Below are 21,645 nucleotides of genomic sequence, written 5' to 3'. Positions count from 1 at the left end.
GCCTGAGTTATCAAAAAGGTAAATCTATGAACTTTTATTTGTGTGTATATGTTAAAACCAGAAAAATTTTGAAATGCTTATTTTTACATCTACATATAAATTTATACCTATAATCATATATTTTTTAAAGTATGCTCCTTGTTTGAACTAAATGTGACTGCCTGGTGTAGTTCAGCCATGCTGTGGGTGCCCGGGTGGCTCGGGCAGTTTCTTAGACAGGCTGGTGCAGCTGGCTGTAAGATGTTGAAGTGCTCTGTACACATGGGCTGAGCAGTGTCTCCAGGCTGAAGGTGCTCTCAGTTACATGAGACATCAAACAGTAGTAGAGCTGCTCTGCATGGCAACCCTAGACACGCCAGGGAGAGAGAGGACTTGGGAGGACGAATAAGTGCTCAAGTGCCCAGATTAAGCTTTGGATAACTATTGTTTAGCACAGCAAGTATCACAGAGAGGTTAGCTATGGGTTGTGTTTTAAGGGACTTAATCTTGGCAGAGCTCCTTAAACAGGTTTGAGCAAAAGAACAGAGATATAAACTGCCATAAGACTTTTCCCAAACCTCAAACAAATTTTGTTGTTTCTTATACCTTTCTACTTCCTTGTTTCTTTTCAGACTCCAAACAGAATTGTCAAAGGATTGTTTTTTCTCAAAGCGTTTTCATGAGAGATAAAATCAGAAAAACTACCAAAATTAACTTTGTTAATGTTCTTGGCACGCTATTCCAGGCTGACTTCTAGACCAGAAAGTGATCTTGATCTTGACACTTTTATGCCTTCCTTCCAAACATCTGGACTTCTTGAAGTCAGCTCAACTTTACTTTGTCTCCTTTAGTTATATTTCCTGTTTTACCATTAAAAATTCCACAGAAATATATAAAACTTCTGAGCAACAAGCTTATGGAGAAATTTATCAGGAATGAAATGGGATTAGATGGTATTAAAGCGGAGATGTGATGAGGATTGTCTTCTAGTCATGCTATACCCTCAGAATGAAAGGGAAATATCTCTTTTGCAAACCCAGTATATAATTAGAAGTAATAGGGTCCCACTAAGGCTAAGGAGCTGTAGCTCCTGATTCTACTCTGGTTCAAAAAGTGTTTACTTGCAGTTTGCAGAGAATTGGCAGAATATGCCTGTGACTCCTTTCTTTCCATGCTGTCTATTTCTTGTCTGGGGAGAGCAGCTGGAAATCTCCTTATATGTTCATAATAAACTGCAGCTACAGGGGAAGATCAGCTAGATCAGCACTTGCTGCTAGTTATACTCATCAGCACTTCCCATGTCCCTAATGATGGCTAATTTCACAAGGAAGAGGAGACAGGGGAGTGAGGTAGTATGTTGTAATGAGCAGAGAGAAAAAGGAGCATGATCAACAAAGTGGGCATTATTATGAACTGGAGAAAAGTAGTGAGTGCACAAGAGGGCCTGGGGACTGCAACATGGGAAGGAGCTGGAGATGCTGAGTGCTCCCCCAAGCATGTTTATTGGCAGGCCAAAGCACATGGCTTTTTCCGTGTTATTTCCAGTGTATCCAGTGTAAGAAGGAGGTCCACAACAACTCATATATTTCAACAGGGCAGCTATGCAATTTGATAAATAGTAGTAAAGTGGATGCTTTTTGCACTCCTTTAGACTTGCTACAAAGTATTTTTGATGGTTGAATGAGACAATAGTTTCTGCAATGTCAATAGAGCAGGGCAGGAAAACAACTTTACCCTTTTCTCTGTAAAGCGCGGAAAGAAAAGACAGAAATTTAGGACAGTAATAGGACAGAGGCCTTGAGCACATATCCCGGAAAGCAAGAGAGTCTTTCTCAAATTTTCAGGCAAATTTTTTGTAAGAACATGAGGTAATTTAAAATGCCTTTGGGAATCAGAGGGCAGGTTGTATTGATATTGTAGATTTAGCCATATTCAGAATATTAATCACAGAATCACAGAATCACTAGGTTGGAAGAGATCTTCAAGATCATTGAATCGAACCCATGCCCTAATACTTCAACTAAACCATGGCACCAAGTGCCATATCCAATCTTCTTTTAAGCACATCCAGGTATGGTGACTCCACCACCTCCCCAGGCAGACAATTCCAATACTTTATCACTCTTTCCATGAAGAACTTTTTCCTAATGTCTAACCTAAATTACCCTTGGTGCAGCTTAAGACTGTGTCCTCTATTTTTTTTTCTATTTTATTTCTCTATATTTTTTTCCTCAATTTTACCTCAATTTTGAGATTTCAAATGGTACCCAATTGTAAATACAGATAGTCAGAGTAGGATTTATTGGAAGACCAAAACTGTCAGGCAGAGTGGCGGTGATGCAGAGATAATACAAGTTTAGAGAAGAACAGAAAAATAAAAAAAATAAAATGAGATGTTGTTTGCAGTCTGTTAATTACCCATGGCGAGGAACGCATTTGAAATTACACATTGGAAAATTGTAATGAACTAGAAAGAATAAATGATACTCAAAATTTTCCCTGAAATTATCCCTCATTTTAAATATATCAACCCCGCCTCCATCTAGTAGCTTTTATGTCTTACATTACTTGAGAATTGGACTTGTTAATATAACTTGACTATTTCCTCATTCTATAACTTGTTTTTTTTTTTTTCCTATTTGTTGGTGAGATGCAGACTGAAAAATATGGTGTAGTAATATTTTAATTCTTCTAATCTGGCAGTGCTCATGTCTCTGCCTGTGTGCATGTATGTGTAGGTGCTTACATCTCCATTCATGTGTATAAATGTACATGACTACTATTCTGAAGCAATCAATCACAGTAAAACTGTGGTGTCACTGTTGTGAAAAACAGATCTGCAGACTGTTTTTAATGTGAGGTGTGTAATAGATGAGCCATATGGATTTTGAACTGCAGACAGGGAGTTGTTTAGATCTACAAAAAGGCTCATTTGACATATTTTATCCCTTTATCTCCTTGGACACTGAAAATTGTTCTAAAAATTCTCACTAAACTCATCAGGGTACTGTCTAATCCTGAGGTGTCCAGTATCCATAATCATCAAGGCTGATAGCCCTTAATTTTCCCGTTATCCTAACAGCTACATCTAGGCATAAACTCATGAATTTCATCTGAGTCTTAATTTAGATATATAGTATCACAAAACATTTTGAAATACCCTATTTACCTAAAATCCACTGGCACATCACTTTTCAGTGGATGCTTTCCTATATGCCTCATGTTTTGCTGTCTTTGATTCTCATGTACCCCAAATTTGGCTGAGCAAAGAATTTTAAATCTGAACTGATACCCAAGTCTACTTTAACAAAGAAATAGTTATCTTTGCAAACAGGAGAACTCAGCACAGAAGGTGATCCCAGGGCACACTGAAATTGCATCAAAAGTATTATCATTCTCACGAAAAAGGCTTGCAGAACTACTTACTCAAGGAAAAAACAGGCAAGTGATAGAGGGATATGTGCAAAGGGAAGAGGATATGTGACTCACTGAATTCTTTAATCACAGAATGACAGAATATTCTGGATTGGAAGAAAGCCTCAAAGATCATCAAAATCTGACTTCTGGTCCTGCACAGGACACCCCAATGGTGCAGGTGACAGCATTGTCCAAACACTTCTTAAACCCTGATGGGGCTGGAGTTGTGACAGTTCTCTGGAGAACCTGCTCCAGAGACCAACAACTTTCTGGATGTTTTTCTAATATGCAACGTAAGTCTCCCCTGACACAACTTCTGGCCATCCCCTTGGGTCCTGTCACTGGTCACCACAGAGAAGACATCAGAGTCTGCACCTTTGCTACCCCTCATGAGGAAGTTGTGACTGCAATGGGGTCTCCCCTCAAGTCTCCTCCAGGCTGAACAGACCAAGTGACCTCAGCCACTCCTCATACGCCTTCCCTCAAGGCCCGTCACCATCTCTGTTGCCCTCCTTTGGATGCTTTCCAACAGTTTAAGGTTTTTCTTATATTGCATTGCTGAAAACTGCCCCCAGCCCTCGAGGTGAGGCTGCCCCAGAGCAGAGCAGAGCAGGACAATCCCCTCCCTTGCCCAGCTGGCGATGTCCCTGATGCTCCCAGGACACAGGTGGCCCTCCTGGCTGCCAGGGCACTGCTGGCTCACATTCACCTTGCCATGGACCAGGATTCCCAGGACCCTTTCCATGGCACTGCTCTCCAGCCTCTCATTCCCTTCTGTCTGTACATCCAGGGTTGTCCCATCCCAGGTGCATAACTCAGCACTTCCCTTTACTCTTGAACTTCATATGGTTGGTGACTGCCCAGCCCTCTTGGCAGGGCCTCCTGGCCTGGAGGGAGTCAACAGCTCCTTCTAGTTTTGTATCATCTGTGAGCTTTGTATTCCTCCCAGCCCTGCTCCTGAGGCATTTATGAAGATATTGAAGAGCACAGAGCCTAAGGTGGAGCCCTGAGGAACCCCCCTAGAGACAGGTCCCCACTCTGATGTCACCCCATTCACTGTAATCCCCTGTGGCTCACCCATGAGCCAGCTGCTCTCCCATCAAATTATGTGTTTATCCAGCTGAGTGCTGCACATTTTGTCCAGTGGGACACTGTGAGAGACAGTACCGAATCTTTACTGAAATCCAAAAAGATCACATCAACCCTGATCAGCTGATTACCTTGTCACAAAAGGAAATAAGATTTTACGAGCAGGAAACAATGCTAAGCATACTTACTAGACATAACCAAATTTTCAATGAGGATGACTACAGATTATGCCTTCTGTTGATATAATATCTCCTCTACTACCGGTCAGGCAAAGATACTTTTAAAAGATAAGTCAGTATGAATGGGAATGGGTGCACTAGTACACACTTGGCAAAAGATAAATGTAGAGGGCTTCCAGGTTTCTGTTTTCAGTGATAGTGTGGGAGTTTTGGGGGTTTTTATTGGCATGTTTTTTTGTTTGGTTGGTTTTTGTTTGGTTTTTTTTTTGCCAGTACAATGATGTTGATGTTTAAATGCTCATCACTCCTGGCCTGTCATCGATAGCAATAAATATGTAAAAGCACTTCTGCATGTTGCTTTGGCAAGCTATGCTGTAGGAAGTTAGTAAGAAACATCTCTCTGCTCTAGCACCATATTAAAATTAAGGCTTTGTGGCTAAAAGGATAAATAGAAAATGTGGGTACATACAATGATCTGGGTAAATAATAGTAACTGACAGCACTTGGGATGCTTTTTAGAGCTTTGTAAGAGAGGCAAAAATGTCTTTTCCTCAAACTTGAAGCATTCTCAAAATTTGCCCAGAGACAAAAAAAATCCCAAACCAACAAAAGAGACATACTTCAATAGCACCTGGATCTCTCTGATGACCTCCATGATGACTATTAAACAATATCCAGCAGTCTTACCAGCTAAACCCAAGCAGAACTGGCTTGCCAGGAACATTAAACCTTTTGATCAAATGAAACTTGGTTTCTTTACATAGCTGTTGGGAAAATCCAGTGAAAGAAATAGCTCATACTAAAAAACACAGGCTACTCCATTTAGTACAACTTTTCCATACATGCTTTTAGGTTCTCAATATTTCTGAAATTAGTGGTTTAGAACTGTTTATACTACTGGTTTTACAGAAAAATCAATTACTTTATTTGCTTTTTTAATGTGATAAGCATCTCAATATGAAATCAAGACCTAACTGTAGGAACAGCAAAACCTGTAGGATGTACCTGTGTCTTGTCCAGCTGGGACTAACTTGCAAGACTCATAGGCAAGTGGAAAAGAATCTTAGCTGGAAACCATCACCAAATGTAATTTTAAGACCTTGGAGGCTCCCCAAGCATTTTGTTCAGCCTGAGCTTGTGTCTGCAAACTCAGATACCCAGGGATGTATGGATGTTGGCCACAGGCTCTGTGTTTGATGAAGATCTCATCAAACAGTTAAAAGTCCGTTTTCAAATTTACCTGTTTTCCCTAAAATACTGAAAATACCTTCACAGAATTTTAAAAGCATTCTTGCAGATTATTTCCATTAATCTTAAACTGCAGTCTAAATTAGGGAGTGCCATACTTCTAAGCCCTGCTAGGTAGTCCTCACACCTTCAGACACCAAAATGCCTTTGTAAACTTGCCTTTGATCCTGCACAGTAGCTCCCAATCATAAAGGCTGTCAGATTGCTTAGAACACTGCAGGCATTTTGAATGTTAGGTGAGTTTTGTTAAAAAAAAAATAAATGCTGAGTCTAATTTTTAAGACTTCTTGTTCATATTTTGCTACAAAGTACTAAGAAAATTGTCATTTTCAGCTCTAAAAGTTTGAATAATAGGTGCTAAACTTTGGGTAATTACTTCCATCACTCATCCAGACTGTGACTGAGCCCTGAAACCTGACCTTGGTCTTTGAATTCTCCTCCAGTCTTACCTTTAAAATTAGCAAATTGTCTTGGCTATAAACACATTGATGCTGATTTGTGGCTGACAGGTCAAGAGAAGTGATTCTGCCCCTCTGCTCTGCTCTGCTGAGACCCCACCTGCAGGGCTGCATTGGCTCTGGGGTCCCAGCACAGGAAGGACCTGTACCTGCTGGAGTCCAGAGGAGGGTCACAAAAATAATCAGAGGGATGGAATATCTCTCCTTTATGAAAGGCTGAGGGAGTAGGCTTGTTCAGCCTGGAAAAGAGGAGGCTACAGGGAGACCTCATTGCAGCCTTTCCGTACCTATCAGGCTGCTTAATAGGAAGATGGAGAGAGAACATTTATCAGGGTCTGTTGTGATAGGAAAAGGGGTGATAGTTTTAAACTAATGAAGGGCTCACTCAGACTAAATATAAGAAAGAAACCTTTTTGTGTAGATGATGAAATACTGGGACAGGTTTGCCTGGAGAGATGGTGAGTGTCCTCTCCCTGACAACATTCAAGGCCAGGCTGGATGGGGCTCTAAGCAACCTGACCTAGTTGAAGAAGTTTCTTCTCACTGCAGGAGGAATTCAACTAGATTACCTTTAAAGGTCCTTTCTAACCCAAACTGTTCTGTGACTCTAATGAATATATAGTAATAGCACCTGTTATTTAATACTACTGTTACTTAATAATAGCTAAATCACTATACTACAGAAGGATTCCAGCACATACCTGACTGACCACTTACAACAAATCCACCTAGTAGTTTCACTAGATACTTCAATTTTACAGCCTGATACCCAACACAGCAGCTCTCTTGCCTTTCTGTGTAAGCCAGAATCCTCTCCATCTTTGAATGGTAAAATTTCAGCACCAGGTAGATATCCTCTACTTTCACTGCCTGTCTTGTCTTTCTGACATTTTAATTTCATTTTTCTGAAGAAACTCAGAAGAAAGGCACAGGCTAAGTTCTCCCTGGCTGGGCTGAAGCAAACCATGGCATCATCTGTCTTGGACTATCTGTGCTAGATAATTCCCTAAAAGCCAGCCATGAATGCTGAATCCACTTCTGGGCACCACTGACTTTGTACTTCTGCAGCTGAGGTGTACCACAGGGTCTCTAGGAGACACAGTGCATGCAGTGGCAAGTGGTGCCTGTCTCCTTCTTTGGCTGAGAGACCCAGAGATTAATGAGGAAGTGCCAATAACATTTGGAGAACTGGAAAATAATTGTGTGTGAGGGATGCATATGATAAGGAAAGGATGAGACAGTGACTTTATGCCCTGGAAATCTTCAGCAAACACCCCACAGGTTATTTTCCGTGCAACTGAAAATGTTATGTCTGAGGAGCTCAGAGACCATTGCAGAGCTTTAAAAGAGCATAGCCACCCCAATGTGCAGATTCAAATGATTATTATATTAATATTCTTTTTTAATATTGTCATAAAAGCCAATGGTTTTCTGATGAGAAATTCTGAATCTTTTTCTTTACTAAAATCTGTACAGGACTCCTGCTGACAGAAGGATTAATAAAAGAAGTAAGTTATCCAAAGTGCTCTGACAATGCTTATTATGGGGTTTTTTATCAACAACAAAGACTTGTATTTTAACCTTCAGGGTCTCAGGATATATTGATGCACCAGAAAATGGATGTGAAACTCACTAGAAGTTCCTGATGTCAATCCGGAAATGAGTGAGTTGTGCAAACAGTGCTTTAAACAGAAGTGTGATTTTTCAGATTATGTTCTGTGTAGAGAAAAGGCACATTTAGGGCACTCCTTGCTCCTTAATCTCTTTTTCTGCTTTTGTTTGTTTGCTTGTTTGTTTGAAGGTCTTTATTGCCTTCTCTGTTGTTGAAAGATACTGTAATTGCCCAAACATAATTTCATACTTAAAAAACAGTTAGACAAAAAGGTTTCCCAGCCAAAGGCTCAAGTCTAGGCCCTGAGAATTACTTGTAGAGCTTAACTGCAGTATTTTAGAGATAACGAAGATGAGACTTTTAAATGATCTTTTATGAAAAGGAGTTTTACTTGTTCATTGGCTCATCTAAAATTAAATGGAACATTTCAAAGAAGAAGTGCTACAGCAGCAAAATCCAATAGGAAGAGAGAAAATATGCAGCTAGAACAGTTCTGACAGACATTTCCAGTGTTAGTTCTGCAGAATGCTGCAACTATTTTGTGCTATTTCAATGTGTTTGAGCAGCCCTGAGCTCCCAGGTCTCATTAAGCATGGAACAGCATGCTTCAGTCTCCAGTGTAGTTGGTTTTGGTCACAAATTAGGATCCAACACTGGACTGGAGACTGAATCTCTTCATGATGTTTTGACTTTTAATTCTGAAAAAACCATTTTAGAAATGATCTTTGTCCCAAAATCAGGGTTTCCTTTTCAGTTCAGGACATTTTAGATTTTGGGTTGGTTTTGAACATACTAGTTTTGAATCCTTAGGTCAAATCTAGGAGTCAGATTTCTATCTGCTGCTAATTTCTAAATGATTTTTTGTTGCCAGTATGAAAGAAGTAGAATCTTTCTGCTTTTATGGGTGTGGAGCAGAAGTCAGGTCCCTCAAGAAACTGATTGTACCTGTATAGGCTGGTGCAAGGAGCTCAAAAATTAGACTAGGTGTTTTCCAGAGCACTGCCATTCTCTTAACACTTGCTCTCACAACTCTGTAGTCCCTAATTCTTCCTCAGGATTCCTCCTGCTTCTCCTCTCACATTTGTCTTCCATAACATTTTGGTCAAGGGGTATGCCTTATCTATGTTTGGAAGGTGCTGTGTAAATTTAAAGCACTCTATAAATCCTTTTATGAGAATCAGAATGTAAACCTTTACCAGCTACAATAACATGCGTGGAAAATTCTATGTTCGTTTCTCAATGACTGACTAAATATTGTCTTTAGAATTATATTTATAGGGAGATTCTTGGTATGTGCCTTACTGTAAATGTTATTCTTAGACATGGAGTTAGGAAAACCAGCTATTCAGTATAGATTTTTTATTTTTCTTGAGTGTCAACTTTTTCCAGTTACACTGCATCCTTCAAGGAGACAGGAAGATGAGCCCTTAAAGTTATGTGGAATTGGAACAATTAGAAGTATTTTTATTGTTCTAGGGTTTTATAAAACCTATCTGGAAGTGTTTTGGTCTGGGGGTTTCTTTTTCAAATTATTTTCCAAATAACTACACTTTTCAAACCCCCTTCATTTGTAGATTTTTTTATTTATATATATTTTTTTGTCTCATCTTCTAAGCACCAATAATAGTTCTGAATGCAAACAAGGGGAAGGTTGTAAGAGAGAAATCTGGGATGGTTTATCTGTTCCTCTTTTGAGAGATGAGAAAAGAGAGCTCAGAGAGAGACGTCTTTTGCTCCTGTCTTTGTATGCCAGCCCATCCTTGCAGAGGGAGCAGCCCTGGGACAGGCTGGGCAGGGGAGGGCACGGTGCTTTGGGTAAGACAGTGCCTTCCCATGACCATGGGTGGATGCTCTGGGCAGTCCTGCTCGGTTCCCAAAGGAAAGGGACACACCTTATGCTTTCTTTGACCCCACTTTGCACTTGCTTGCGCAAAGTTACAAGGTAGTACCTTGAAGAGAGGTAGTGGAAATCACGGTGAATAAATCGAGCTGAATTCCTTTGCAAAACCAACATGCAGGCATGCATCTCTTCCTGCTTTATTGCTGAGGTTTCTATTGAGGTTTCCTGATAGTAATTTATTTCATGTAATCTGATTTAAAAGTAATCAGAAAACAATCAAATATCTCCACAGACTGAAGAGGATTATGAAGGTGGCTCACTTACTCATTTGCCTTCTTTCTGTGTTAAAAGAACAAGTCACCCCTTCTTTAACATGGTTGATCATTCCTATCCAAGTTCAGCTCCACTGAAAATAAAAGTTGTTTTTTTTTACATCAAGATAACTCACAGAGGCTTCTGGAGACAATTTACATGTAATTCCTACTTTTCTACACACATAAATTGTCAGGAACTTAGAATTACTGCTTGGAGGGGATCCCTGGAAATCACCCAGTTAAAACTTTTGCTGAAAATGGAGAGTATTGTTCAATTAGGCCCGGTCAACCATGGCTCTGTCTACCTGAGTCTTGAAAATCTACAAGGATAGACATTTGAGAATGTCTCTGGGCAATCATTTCCAGCATGTACCATGTTCTTACTGTGAAAGTTTGTGGTAAATTCATGAATGATCTTAATTTTTGTCAGACTAGATATTACTGGAAACTGGCTAATGGATCATGTTTTATTATGGAGTAGATACCCTTATATCAAAATGCAGTCTATTTTGCACTTGAGACAGAGGTTGCAAAATAATGGTTGTTAAGCAGGGGAATTCAGAGGGATAAAGATAATGTCATCAAAGTACTGACCTGCATGTGGATCATTTACCTTCTTAGATGAAGTGCAAAAGCATGAGGTGAAGAATCTGCTCAGAGCAGATGAGAAAAGGATCAGAGTATCAACTAGAGTGTCACAGCAGGGGACCAGAAATGGTTGATATAACAATGAGACTATGTATTTAACAAATACGTTTTTTTGGAGGGAGAGGAATGGAGGAAGCCAACACCTGTGTGTAGGAGAGAAGCTCTGATCATTTTGGGATGACTGCTTTACCCACAGCAGGGAAAATCCTTAGACACATACAGAAGCCCAAGGCAAGTGTGAAACAAGCCCATCTTCCCCCAGTCACAGAAGTGTTAAACATTGTCAGAGAAGTGTTACTGACATCTTTTCTGTTCAATCTCTGGAGTTAGAATTGCTTCATTTCTTGAGTCCAACCGCACAAGCCTCTAGAAAGAGAGTTATAAATATCTTCCAAATGATCAGTTACACCCACATGCTCTCTTCTCTTTTAATGATAAGTTTTCTGGTGAAGAATTCCTTGCAGAAAAATCACTCGAGAGTGTGTTGGTGGGGAAGCTGGATTGGTAAGCAAAAAGGGAGGCTGCTTGCTTGCTCACTGGACTCGAAGCAGCACATTTTGTTACACTACTCAGGGTCCTTGGTTAGTTTAATTGATAGGAAAGAAATTAATTTTTTGCTCACGTCTGTCCTTCACTGTACTCAGCATGGTGTTCAGAGGGGAGAGGGGTGATCAGAATGACTACCTGTCCCTCCTGTTCTTTTCAACCAGTAAACAAAGATTACCACGTCTGGATTTGGGGCTTTCTCTGTTACTGTATGTCTGCAGAATGACCAAATCTTTTCTAGGCAGCTGTTTACAGAGATCTGCCACCTGAGCAGGAGTCTCAGTGATCTGCTTACATTTCATTTCTGTAAATACTTCCTAATAGTTATGTGTAACATCCTCTGAAGCCTCTAAACTCCTGCTGTGGGGGCGATGCTGAACAGCGAGTCCCTGTGCTTGCTGGTTTCTTCTTTTGCACAAAGGGCTCAGCTCCGCCTGCAGCACTGTGGGTAGGAGTCAGACTGGTGTGGCATTGTTCCTGGGCTTGGCACTGACATGCTGCATAATGTGATAATCCCTGTGGGTCAAATCTGTGCTGTCTTTGGCCAAAAAACTGTACTCGGAGGTAAACTTCTGACCTTGTGGCTCTTTTTCCCCAAAAAATGTTTTGAAAAGAAGTAATTGCTATCCTTTCATAAGCCATTCCTTGCTTGGATGATTTGTGCTACTGTGGCTTTTAAAAGAAACAAGACACTCCAGTACAAACATTCGAGGAGGCACAGCACCAAGGCAACTGTGTTCTTCCAAAATAGATCATTCTGTAGGGCTTAACTGTAAAGTCTGACCCATAGCTTCGTCTCCAGCAAGGATAATGGTGGTTTGTGTGTCTCATGCTCACTACTGGAGTAATCTACCAGGAAAAAGGTATCTATTATAGAAATATATCTATTTTTTTTTTTTTTTTTTATTTTGAGAAAAATAATTGCACTTGAGACATTATGGATCTAACAATGAGGAAAAACTGACGTTTCTTGAGAGAATTTTTCTGGGCTTTTTGGCTCAGTGTTTGTTTATATACATTCAGAGTTGAGACTCTGAAACATGCAGTGCTTCATCCTTGATTTGTGTGAGTACTTGATTTGTGTGACGTGCTGAAGGAGCATGAGCAAAGAAGAGCTTTATTTGAGAGGTAGTCATACTGTAATAAATATCACTCTCCTTAGAGTCAAACTCTGTTGCAGTAAAACCAGAAAAAAAATTACAGGGGATTTTATATAACAGTGTAATATTTTTAGTTTGCGCATTGCAAGAAAATGTTGCAAAGGCAAAAAAGTCATGGTATTAATGAATATCTAAATGAGCTGTAGTAATAGCTTCTACATGTAGGGCTAAAGAGCATAGTAGATTGAGTTTGATGTCGACCAAATTCTGTCACCAATTCTTTAAACAACCTTTACTTTTCTTCCTGTTTAGCATGTTATAATTTTAATATGTCTAATGATTGGACCTGCAACTCCTTGTGGATTCAAGTGAGACTACACAGACATCTATCAGCATGATATACTGCAATCAAGTAATTCATCATTTGCAGACTATGTCCTCATTTGCACCCAGTAATGGTGTTAAAAGTTATTTGTAAGCGCAAAGTCTACAATTTAAGAGTGGTGCACTAAATGTGCTTAAGAAAATCCAATAACGTGCTTTAAGAGGCATGCGATTTGCATTTCAGAAATGGATATCTGTGTAGATATTGGAGAACCACAGCACCAGGGCAGCATAAAACCTTTGGCTTAGCTCCTGCAGAGGGTGAAGATCTAACTGATGAGGAATGAGGTGAGAGATGGAAGCCATTTAGCCGCATCAACTGGTCTCACCTTCTTTTAACCTTTTAACCAGAAAAGCCCGGAGTCTCTCCTGCTGTGGTTGGAGGAAGCAATATTTACTGTTCTCCCTCTACCCTATACCAAAGCCCACAAACAAGAACGTGTCATAAGTTGTATTTCCTACATGAGCAGCTGTGCTGCTGCTCATCAACACCCTCCATCCATCTAGACAAAGCAAAGGAGCCATTTGCAAACAAAGCCTTTTCTTCACACTCTTTCATACAACCAAGTGTCCATGCTTGCTGGCACAGGTGAACACACTGACTGAGCTCTGGCTTTGGGCCAAAATGGACTAATGGGAACTGCAAAACTTGCTGGGCATCTCTAGGGCAGACCAGGCTCTGGTAGTTTGGTGGGGAATTTGCCTAATTTACCTTCTATCTCAGGATCCATCAGAGCAGAGGTATCCAAACCTTCCCTCTAATAGTCCAAGCTCCCCTAAAAACACCCCAAGGCAAAGGAATTCTTGAACCATTATTTTTCCATTTCCTAGCACTTGCCACATGGGAAATTGCTGCCTATGAAATTTGCCCCTGACGTCTCAGCTGGTGGCCAGAGTACAGACTCTGCTCCTGGCCAGCCCAACCCCTGCCAGGACGAGCAGCCCTGGGAATCTAGAGCATATGCTCCTGTAAGTTGTGCCTTCATTCACTAACCTGTCTGTTTTGGCCAGCACACTCTGAACTGCTGCCCCTGCTGTAGTTAGTCTTCCTCCCTTTCCACGCGCATGAGTCGGTCCACCACTTTTCCTTGATCCCTTTCTCCTCTCTGGTGAGTAAGCCGTGTCATGGGAGTGGATATTGAGGTGGTGGAGTTTCCTCTTCAAAGATATAATCCTGCTTCTTGATGTCTACTAAGGATGCTCCTCACCCAGACCGGTGTACTGCCTTCCCTGCTTGGTTCTGCTTTTTGATCCACGCAACATTTACACATCAGGATCAGACATGCTTCAACATGTTCCATCTTCAACTTGCTAGTACAGGCATTTCCCCATTTATCACAAGCTGCTTTTGTGTAGATGAAAAAGTCCCAGATCCCAACAGGTACTAAACAGATGATCAGCAAACACTATCTTCCCCAAAGATGTGTTGTGAATTTTAAATTAATGAAGTGATAACACTGAAATTGGTAACATTGTCTCCTTCTGGCTAACTCATGATGGGAAGTCATGTGGTCTGTGAACTCCAAACCCATGTCAGGCCTCCATCAGGGTGTGGTGAGACACCAAGATAGTGTGAGACTAAAGCTGAACTGGAAACCTGCACTTTCCAGTGATATCCCACAAGCGGCTTCCAGAAAATTCACGAAGTAATCAGCCCAGCAGCATGGATGTTTACAGTGTGCAAACACCAACAGTACACAGGGCAAGCAGAGGTTGTACCTATGTGTGAATGTGCCTCTGGCTGTGAGGCTCCCATGGCACATTTAAGTGCAACGATGCCACCAGTCAACTTAGCTTGCCCAGCCCATGCAGAAGCCAGACAGAAGAGGACCCAGCTCTGTCACAGAGTAAGGAGATGGTATGCTGGGCAAGCCGGTTCCTCTGCACTACCAGCATCATTCTAGGTCTGTGAGAAAAACAGAGGTGATAATTTTGCACCAAAGGAGGATCAGAAAATCCTTGGACAAATGAGCTACTGATCTAACCTCATTCTGCACTCAATGGAAATAAGACATGGACAAGAGCATGCAGCTCCTCATAAGACCTGCTCTTTGCCACAAGCCAGATCAGAGTTAGCAAATCAACAGATGAGTCTGTTGCCCAGGAAGCATCCACAGCTGTGAATTGGATTGTTGGCTAATCTGCATGATTTTCAGACAATCAGCAAGCTGCAGATGTGCTTAAGTAGCTGACCCTCCCACGGATATACTGGGGCATTAAGTAGCAAGATTATCCATGTGCTTCACGCTCCTACTCATTTGGAACACAAATTATTTTTCAGGCTTTGAATTAAAAATGTGTAATAAGTAATGAAAGGAAAGTACTTTACTGTTGGTTTGAGGAGCAAATAAATGAAGTAGAACAGAAGGGAGGACAAACCCCTCTACAGTAATGGCATTTGAAATCCTCAGAAGCTAGAGCTTTGCAGAGGTGCCAGCACTTTGGATTGCTCTGAGACAAGCACAACCTCTGGGTCTGGATCATCCTGTCTTCATGCCTCACGTGCCAGTGAGAGGGTGGAACTGGCTGCCAGAAGGGTGAGCTGAAGACCAAGACACAAGTGCACTGTGGCTTAGCGCAGCTGCAGTGGCCTGCAGAGCACTGCCTGCCATGTCTGAGGAGAGCCCTTCTCATTCGCCTGGGGGATGTTTGGGACTGCAACTCTGCAGTGCACTTACAATGCACAACGACTCTTAGGGACGTGCACACATGGGGAAAGAGATGGAAGGTAAGTAATGTGACACAGACTGGAGACTATTAGGGAAAACCAGTTATTTTTGCAAAATCAGGATCAGGACTGCTACATACTATGTGGGTCCTTCCCATCCTGCACCGATGTCCATGACTCCTCCTGGTCCAGGGGGCATGTCTACCCATCCTTTCTTCTTACCTGCCAGGGGTCCCATCAAGTCTCCCAGAGATTTACATACCTTTCACTTGGCCCTGGTTTTTTTTTCTCCAGTGCTGGAAGCAGGGCCTTAGCCACGTAGCTGAACTGCAGTTTCTGGGAAGCTAACCATACTGTGTCTTGCAAATAAGAATTTTAGCATGGGATTACTGTAGATTTCTTTTTGTAGTTTAAGAGTTAGTCACAGGTGTTTCTGAACTGGCATTAGCAGAGCTGCATGTAGCAGATACCCAGAACTTTCTCCTTCAACGTGCAATCATGGCTCTGAAAGAAAAGGATCCCACAGGGCAGCAAGGACTGAGGCTAGAAGGGAGATGGAGAGTTGGGAGTATCTATTGTCTGCTGCTCTAATATCCCTCACCTCTTACTCTAGGGAACCTAACAAAGAGGCAGCTGAGCTACGTGCACACAGCCCTGAGGATGAAGCCTCCTTCATCCTCACACTAGTCCTGTTGGTGCCACTGAGGAATGATCTGACCATGTACAGCTGCAGGGGTGCAGGAGCCTGCCATTTGTAGCACCAAAAGAATGTTTTTGAACTATTGTTTCTGCTTAAAGATCTAGTACTTTGTCAGGGGAAGGCAAACCACATGCATTGTGATCAGGTACTATTCTTGCTCATCTGTGGGAGTCTGAGTGGGTATGAGCAAGCATAGGCAGCTGGCACACTCTGGTCTGCTCTGTACATGCACCTTCCTGCCTGATTACTGCTCACTTTCCTGCTAGAAACAAAAGCTGTGTTAGAACTTGGATTTGGCCACCAAGATATGCCAAGGTGGGTGGAAAGGAAGCTGCTTGTCCATCGACCAGTACACAGCATAGCAGGCTGCAAGCAGGCACTAGGTGCTCCTGGTGCTTGATCTTTGCTCCTATCCTGGTGCCACTGGATCAGGTGATGGGCAGCCCTGGGCTGTGGTGGAGCCTGGAGGTGCAGACATTCTGCTGCCAGGGGCTGCAGTAGCCTGGGACACTATGACTGTGCAATCACCACTCCTGTTGGCAGTGAAAGGCCAGCTCTCCTGGCCACCCTGTGCTTGCATCCTCTCCCAGCTTGATGCTGCATTTAAATAGGCATCCATGGGTGCACATGCACCAAAGAAAGTCTTACTCCCTTGTGCCTGTAGGATAATTTTCAGTCCTCCTGTCTTCTGGACAGCTATTTTCACCTGGGAAACACTGCAAAGCTGAAGTTCAGCATTTATGGAGTACCCCTGCTTATGCTAAGTATGGGAGAGTTGTCTTGGCCCTGCAGTTGAAGATGTTGGAGATAACAACATTTCCTGTCTCTGAGGGTATCTGGGCACATATCTGACCCAGCTGTGGGAAGGTGATGGGGGCACCTGCCTAACATCTTGCTATGCCTGGTGAAGAAAGAGAGGCTCCTGCAACCAACATTTTGTCACACCCCTACAAGGCAACTCACTGTCTTGACACCAAAGAGAGTGTGGTTGTCTCCTGGGCAAAGCCTAGGATGTAGCATGCTGAATTAGGACCAGTCAGAGTTGCTGGGAAGGGGAATGTGGCTGTCCTTGCCCCTGCATAGCGGATTCTGGGTCAGTGCCTCTGCCAGGCAGAGGTCTGCACCTTTGCAGGACTCTGAAATTCTGGGGGAAAATCTGGAAGCTATGATCCGGAAGGAGGTGAGCTCAGGGAAGGGCTTCCTCCAGAGGATGGAGCAGAAATCAGCAGGCAAACAAGAGAAGCAGACTGAACCACAGAGCAATGGGAGCCATTTTAGGATTAGTCCCATTCTGGTTTAGATTTAAATCACAGTGGACAGGCATGTGGTTTGATTTCTGGGTTATTACATGGCTGTGGTGTTTAGAACTAATTTTAGTCTACCTTCTGCTAACTTCTAATTGCTTGAATTGAAGACGGAGAAGATAAAACTAACCTAATTCTTTTCACATGCTCAGTCTAGAATAACGATTCCCTTGTATAGAAAAATTATTCTTATCACAGCAGAATGATTTCACCTCTTGATCGTATTCTTCTTGTCATAGTTAGAGACTTGTTTATGTTTCATAATGAATTTTCATTTGCAAGAAGTTCAAGCTTGGCTTCAGAATTGCGCTCAGAGCTAGAGCCCTATTTATCAAATCTCAGCTTGGAAACAAATAATCATTCAAAGATTTCAAACAAATACAGATGGTTGGAGGTTAGCAGTTACCACAAAATGTGTTGTGCTTCTGCTCTTCAAAAATACAATCTATAGTGTCCATCATCTCTCCATAATTTGAGGGAAACTATCCACCTATCAATGAAAAGCACCTGCTCTTGAGCTGCTTCACTGTACAGTAAAAACAGTTTATACCTTGTAGTGGAATAGACTATGTTGTGCTAATGAAATTAATTCAGACATATTTAAAGAACAGTCCCCTGCACCCCCAAAGCATTCTGGATGTAACTGACCTTTGAGTTGCAGGAATGTGCTGCAAAATGTGTGGTGTAATTGAACTACCTAATCACAAATGTTATTATAACATAATTTAGATATGTAGAGAAAAATTTTAATTAATGCTGTCCACTGATACATCAACTAAATATCTCTTAAATAAAATAAAATGCAATGTAGCTTCTCTTATTACTAGTTTCAGAAGAACTCTTGTCTAGTTCGTGCCAAAGTACTTTGCTGGACCAGGTTTTAAATGTCTCAGGACTTAAACTCCTTAGATGGGTGGAGAGGAGGGAATGAAATTGTTCAACACAGAGGACAGGGATGCTCCAGGAGGTCTTCTGTGGCTCTTAGTGTAATGAAGAAATCATTCTAGATCTAGAGAATACAGTTGTGGCTGTTTTAGTAACATCTTTGGTACAGAATAATTAAAAGCTAAAGAGAAGAAGAGTTAACTAGACTGTTACAATAATTCTCTCAGAAGTGTGGAAATATTCTTTATTATATTAGTCTTTGGCTGTTTGTTACCTGCAATCCTGTATTCAGACTTCATGCTGCTCAGGCTGGCAGCTGTGGCACTCAATCCAGCTGGTGCCCATGAACTATCTTGCAAGAAACATCCCATCTCCAACAAGTCTACAGTGAATGTTCACCTCCTCTGAAGAAAGATGTGACTTTCTACTGTCACAGACCACTCCCAGGTCTAATGTTTCAATGTACAAATCCTTCTCCAAGTTGAGAGATTGCCTGGAGCCCAAGGGTTTCTAGAACTTCTCATTTCTTGGTGCTGGGTTGTCCACATCCTAGGAGGCTCTGCCCCAGTCCGGTCAGTGTGGCACCCATTTCACCCCACGCCTTCCACAGGGCTCGGTGTAACAGGCACCCATGGCATGATTCCCTCTAGCAAGCATCGTTCACCCTGTCACACCAAAAGAAGGGAGGGCCTGGGGCACTGCCTGGAAGGACAGGGGCCTAGCACAAGGTGTCAGAGTGATTTGTGATGTGGTGTTAGCCGTGTGTATAGTAGGTGTATATACTGGTCTTGGTCTGCCTCATTTCTGCTTTTGATGGTCTCTCCCTCTAATCTGGAAAATATGTGTTGCTGTCCTAAAGAAGAATATCTTTAGCTTTCCTAAACTGGTATAGGAAGATGCTTTGTAGGCAAATTTTGGGGGAAAGCCTGTCAAACTGAGGAGGGGCCTGGACACAGTTTCTCTGTCTCTAAACAAGTACCCTGACTATTTGGCCACTGAATAACAGAGAAGCACATTTTCCTCCAGTTGTTTGGTTTGAGTCTTTTTTATGCCTGTTTTCCTTAATGTGTGATAACCAAGTCACCCCAAGGGAAAATCTGGGGACAGCCCTGTATGAAGGGATGAGATGACTAGCAGCCAAAAGAGACACTGTTAGGATGTTTAGCTCTGGGGTATTTTATACCCAGGCATTCTCCATGTGTAGAACTTGGCAAAAGATACATTCCTCCTATTTTTTAGAACAGTCCATTCTGTTCTGCTCTCTCTCAGTGTCTCCAGTCAGATAATCCTTGCCTGAGGGGTGTGAAGTGGTTGCAGGGCATTGCTTTGAGCCTGAAGAGGAGACAGGGAAAGTACTGGGAAGCAATGGAGACCTCCAGGGAAACCCACCAGACCAACATCACCCCGAGAATGGGCCAAGGTTAGCTGATGGCTGCCCTTTTCACCACGGGCTTTGTGGCAAAGGGTGTTTCAGCAGCAGGAATATTGTGAACTCCATCCACTGTGTCCTGTGCAGGGACTTTTTCAGGTTTTCTGTGTCTGGTTTTCTCCACAGTGGAATTGCAAGGTGGCATCATTCAGCCCCAGGTTGAGAGATTTTGTAGAAAAGGTGGAGAAGTTTGTGTTGGTCTGTCTTTCTTGGTGCTTACAGGCAAGGAAGTGTGTGCTGGGCCTTTGGCAGCTGTATGCTCAGGCATTGTCTTTTGTCCCCTCTGAGTTTCAGGTTGTCTGTTGCAAGAAACGAATAATAAAATTGGCAGTTCAAGGTTCCTGTTTTTTTCAGCCTTTTCTCCTCTAGAGTGCTCATGGCTGAGAATATTCTATGGGAATACAAAAGAATATAACTTTATTTACAGAATAAGCCCTGTTCCTGCTCCCAGGTTTAAGACAGCTGTTTTGTAAGTGTCAGCACATATCTGTGGCCAGGAGAAGCCCCATGGCTGAAGAAGGGTCAGGCAGGTCCTGCCTTAGCTCATACAGGTTTTCAAGAAGCTACTTCTTCCCAGAAAGGCACTTAACAGTGAGGAGGGGCAGAGCAGGGGCTGGCCAAAGGCTATGTGGATCTACTTCTTGAGCACAATTCAAGTTACTCTAAGCTGTGCTAAGGGGATTTCACATGCCTGCCAAGCGCTCATTCTTGCTGCCCTATTGTTGCACTCAAAATGAATGCAGCAGCAAATTTTCTCATCAAACCTATTTTTCCTTCCAGTGAAACTTGTGCATGTATCATTCAGCAAAAGTCGGAGGAGGTGGCAGTCAGTGGGAGGTGTTCTTGATGGGTCCTCTGGGGCTATCAAATCATATAGGATTGAGAGTTTTGGACATTTTTATATTGAACTTCCTCAAGACCTTTTCCATCTGTAAATGTGCAGTCTTTCCCTGTATCTTTGAATAATGCTTTGTGTAATAGAATATTCTAGATGGCAACAAATGAACTTTCAAGCAGCTCTAGAGAATGCAATGCAAAAAACAATGTGCTGAAACAAAGTTTCTTTCTCCTTCGAACCTCTCATGGTTTTTGATTGTTATTGCCTATTTGCTTGCTGTTTATTTTTTTCTTTTGGAAGAAATTTGGTTTGTTAACCAGATTATCTTCATTGTGAAATGATAAATGACTGCACCTCTGCTGCCAATAGTCCATGCTGCCTGGAAAATAAATCTGTGAGTCCAAGTTGTTCTAACAATTTGCTGATTTCTTTGGGGAAATATGAACAAAATTAATATGGTGCTTATGTAATCACTTATTAAAGCCATGACTAATTTGCATCCTAGTGGTGAAAGGAGGAGATAAGGAGATGTGGCATAAATTACATGACTGTTTTTCTCTATATGTCTTTCTGGAGCCTGAGGGTGCCTGTTGGCAGCTGCAGAGGCGTGCCTCTGCCCTGAACTGCAGTCGCACTGTTGGAGAGGTGATAAAGCTGGGTTGATGAGTCTCGACAGACACGTGCTGGCTTGTGTCAGGCCAGCTCTCCTTCCCCATGCCCCTGGTCTCCCTTGCTAGGAGGCTGTTAAAAATGGCCAGTAGGAATTTCTGTGGACTTATTCTGAAGCAGCTGTCTGAGACAATCCAACCTTTACTGCTCTGGTGCAGAAACCCTGTCCCAGCCTGGCAGGAATGTCCCTGGCATGTGTAAGTCATCAAGACTGAGCTCTGTTTTCTATACCAAAGCATGGTATATGTATATATATTCCTCCTTCCTAAACCCCTGAAGTTTGATTTGTATTTGCTTTAAGTTTGTGCACAAATGAAGGTACCAACATCGGTAGTGGT

At 42.2% G+C, this 21,645-nt stretch overlaps 1 long non-coding RNA gene across 1 annotated transcript; it reads left to right on the top strand.

Annotated features, from left to right (window-relative positions):
- The first annotated feature begins 12,742 nt into the window (after positions 1-12,742).
- On the top strand, positions 12,743-21,052 carry LOC147648494 (uncharacterized). Its single transcript, XR_015280655.1, has 2 exons — positions 12,743-15,542; positions 16,096-21,052. It is a non-coding gene; the product is annotated as an uncharacterized LOC147648494 (long non-coding RNA).
- Positions 21,053-21,645: the final 593 nt, after the last annotated feature.

Source organism: Cyanistes caeruleus, chromosome Z (genome assembly GCF_971803275.1).
Source record: "Cyanistes caeruleus chromosome Z, bCyaCae1.hap1.1, whole genome shotgun sequence".
Classification (NCBI taxonomy): Eukaryota; Metazoa; Chordata; class Aves; order Passeriformes; family Paridae; genus Cyanistes; species Cyanistes caeruleus.
The sequence above is the reverse complement of the archived record's forward strand: the minus strand, read 5'-3'. Positions and strand labels throughout refer to the sequence as shown.